Source organism: Austrofundulus limnaeus, unplaced genomic scaffold (genome assembly GCF_001266775.1).
Source record: "Austrofundulus limnaeus strain Quisiro unplaced genomic scaffold, Austrofundulus_limnaeus-1.0 Scaffold152, whole genome shotgun sequence".
Classification (NCBI taxonomy): domain Eukaryota; kingdom Metazoa; phylum Chordata; class Actinopteri; order Cyprinodontiformes; family Rivulidae; genus Austrofundulus; species Austrofundulus limnaeus.
In genome coordinates, this window is record NW_013952554.1 from 444,342 (window position 1) to 448,447 (window position 4,106).

Below are 4,106 nucleotides of genomic sequence, written 5' to 3' on the forward strand. Positions count from 1 at the left end.
AATAATAATAACAATAATAATAATGAAAGCTTTACTAAAACTGTCACTATGAGGCAAATAATTAGCTTGTTGCAAAGAAAAAGGTGCTACAAAGATGAATTGTAAAACCATTATTCAGATACAATCCCTACAGTTTGTTGATCTTGATGCATTCAGCTTCACACCCTGGATTTTATGTTGTTTTTTTGTCAACATAATCATCAACAAAGCACTCTAATAAAGACTTTTTGTTTTTCATTGCGTCAGAAACCTGCAGAGTTTCAAACTAGATGAAAGATTAGTGTTGAAACAACCACATTTAAATGTAGGTGTGCTGTGACATTAACCAAAGTGCTCAAAGACTTGCAGTGGCGGGTTCAAAAGTGACAAAGCAATCAAAGTAAACGAGTTGCTTTTTTAGGAGAAAACTTACAGCAATGTAACTAATTATACGGTACAGTTTGGTTTCAAAAATAATCTTTTTTACACCGTTCTTTGGTGTGAAGATCAGTAAAAACCGTTTTTTGTTTCATATGAAAAAAGGATGCTTAGTTAGAAATATGAAGACAAAATACATTCAGGGTACTTGCACAAATAATTCAACATCAAAATAAAATTCTGCCGAATTCACAAAATACACTTATKGAAAAATTAGAAGATAAAGATAAAGAAGCGGGAGAAGAGGCAGGAAAATGGGGGGATGAAGAACAGCAGCCTGGCTGATCAGCCTGTGATAAAATGAGGAAAATCAGTCTGATTATCACAGAAGCTGGGAGCATCAGACAGACAGTTGGGAGTCATCTCAAAACTCAGGAGGGAAGAGGCAAGACAAGAGGTCACAATTATGCCCCGCTCACTGTGCGCCCCCCCTCCTCATAAAGTCCTCTAATATATTCGGTTAGTTCCTGTAAGGCACGGAGGGGAAATTCTAATTAAAGGGTGGGGAGAATTTTGACACATGTGAGGCAGAGATCAATATTTAGCACCATAATCAGCCGTTCTTGATGGTTTGAGGGTGTCACTGCGAGCCCACTACGACTCTCCATTAGAGAGAACTGGGGAAGAGGCAGAGAGGCAGGCAGGCTGCGCAAACTCCCAGTCATCATGAATCAAAGCAAAGTGACGCCTCGCGTGCTCTGTTTTGCTTGCTTTTTATCTTCATTCATCCTCTTAAAGGAGAAAAGTGAACTGTGTCAGGCTGCTTTGAGAAAGTGACACTGTGGAGGTGGAAAAGAAAAAGAAAGAAAAAAAGGCCACAAAAGGCGACAAGGTATGAGATTTAGGTGCAGCTGTCAGAGAAGTCGATATGAAGGCACACAGATGGTCCTGCCTGCTCCTTTTGGTTTGGCAAATACTTTGATTTACAATTTAAGAGGAAGAAATTGCAATAATAAAGTGAAAAATATTATAATTCACACTTGCACTGTGAAAAAAAACATTCTGTGGCTTGAATAATAATTATAAATATGTTAGAATAAATAAAAACTGTGCTTGATGCTACTTTCACAAAACAAGGTCATACCTAATGAGATTTTATAAGCTGTCCCATAAAAAAATACTAGATAGCTTTAACACAATGACCCCCCCCCCCCCAACACACACACACACACACAAATGCTCTGGAACTCAGAAGTCTTTATTCCTAATAAATGTCATGCTACTAGGTGCATCCCAAAATTGTACTGGTTTGGGTGGGGGTCTGTTTTTTCTTTTGGGGGGGGGGGTGGGCATTGGTTGACCAAATGGATAGCTCCTCATCAGAGCTAAACAACAACAAAAAAAAATCTGAAGCTCCAATGTTTAATAGTTTTTGAGCAATAACCATTTTGTGTGTCCAGATACCCCTTTTTTCAGAAAAATTGGGGGTCTGGGGGGTTGGGGGCAGTGATTGGTGGGCCTGATGGATAGAGCTTCATCAGTGCCACACAACAAAAGAAATCTGAAGCTCCTATGTTGAACAGTTTCTGAGTTATGAGCATTTTTGCATGTCCTGACACCCCCTCTTTGAAAGGAGCCCCCTCCTCAAATATGGGGTGTATTGTAAAACCGTTGGCTGGCGCAGTGTAGGTCAGATTCATCTACGGTCCTGCCAAATTTCATATTGATTGCTGCCGCCAAAAAATAAATAAAATAAATAAATAGTACAAAAACAATATGACTCCCGCTTATGCTTCGCGTTCGGGGTCTTAAATAATGCTAATCATTGAAACTGCAAAACCAGGACTGCCAGGATATTTCTAGTTATGATAAAATCTAGAATCATATATTAAATAGTTGGAAAGCAAGACTTCAACTAAGGTCTGAAAATGTCTGATTTGTGCTTAAGTACAGATGTCTCCCAGCACTGATGATGACCGCTGGCCTGGGATCAAGAACATGGTGTTGTTTCCAGAGGGCAAGGAGCAAAGCAAAGGATGGGGGCATCGTGTGTGTGTGTGTGTGAGTGTGTATGTGTGTGTAAGTAGGCGGTGGGGTGGTGGGATGCTTGGGGGGCAGCCCAGTCCAGGTTGTCCCCTGTCTCCATGTGTCAGCCCATCTCCTTGTTCTTGCGTGTCACTGACACACACGTGGGYACTTGCCAAACCCAAGTTGCTCCAATTAACGTCTGTCCCACTGCGCTATCCGATGTGCAGCGCCGCTAGCCCCGGTGACAAGATCTGGTCTGGGATCTGTCTCTCCGGTGACATAAAGGAAGGCATTTTAAGAAGGGAAAAGTGATGCAAACACACACCGGGTTCACGCTGCGCCGGGGAAAGGTACATAACAAAAGACTCTCATAAATGAGTGGCAGCGAGGATGGCTTCGAGGATTCTCTAATTACTCGCTGCAATCTATCTAAGTCACTGGCCTTCTAATTTGATTTATCAGAATGCATGAAATCCCCTGGAATAATGCCCTTATTAGAAGGACAGAACTGACGGGGGGACAAGAGGTCTGCCAAGTGGGGGATGGGTGAGGAGATTTAAGCATCAATTACAGTCAAAAGGGGTATTAATAGTTATTAATCCACAAACATAGCTATCTTTTTCATTGCCAACTCTCTGCTACTTGGAGATGCTTTTATTATCACACACAGACGGTTATAAATGAAAAAAAAAAAGCACTCAGAGTAGTTGTGTGTTTAAGCTAATACAGCCAGAATCTTTAGGAGCAGAGTGAAAGTTTCAAAACTAATTTGTGTGCGCAAGATATCAAGAATAAAAATAAGGAAAGAGATCTCATAATATTCCATGTGGTTAAATYGTTTTATCCACCAGTAGATCAAAGGTCTTTACCTCTTTAACTAAATTCTTGACTGACAAATTCAATTGCTGTCAGTATTCCGGGACCCTCAATGTCATATGTGCATTTTGATTCAATTTGACCTGCAAATACATACATATACATATTGTTTATCCAGTTACAGGTCCCCCCCAAAAAATCAATACTTACATCTGTGCTTCATCATTCTTAAGTGCATTGTGAAACAGCCAAATATCACTGTAATCAAATATAACAAAACAACGTGGCTTGTTAATTTTGTGCCATTAAGCTTTTGCAACATTTACAATGTCTTCTTTTTGCCTATTGATGACTCTTGTTTGTCTTCTTGTATGGGAAAATAACCTTTTTTATATTTTAAATTCGATTTAGAAAGGTCAAATTCTAAGCAAATAACAATAAATCACAGACGAGAAATTTTTGTATCATTGCTAACAGTGGGGTTGGAAATGCATATTTATCAGAACACTAAAAAGACAAGATTTTTTTTTTCTGTTTTTAATTAGGCAGACGTAATTTTAACCGTTCAAATGAATTGTTACAATTGCGTTTTTTTTAAACTAACGCACAGCAAAAGGACAGCAATGTCATGTTAAATAATTTAAGGGACTGTAAAGACATTAGGCAGCACACTGTTCTGGTGTTTTGTGTTAAATCCTTTGATTTTTGTTAAAGGGTTGCTGAGTGGCTGAAAGGAGAATGCCAGCGTTGTGTTGCCTCGCTGTCACTCACACAGAGGCAGTATTTAGACAGGGAACTGAGGGCTCTGCTCCGCCGCCAGCCCCCGCTTTTTAAACAGCCCTTTCCTCAGAGAGACAGCTTAGCACTGAGTGCCAGTCAACCTCGCCTGCCCGGCCATTCACCCC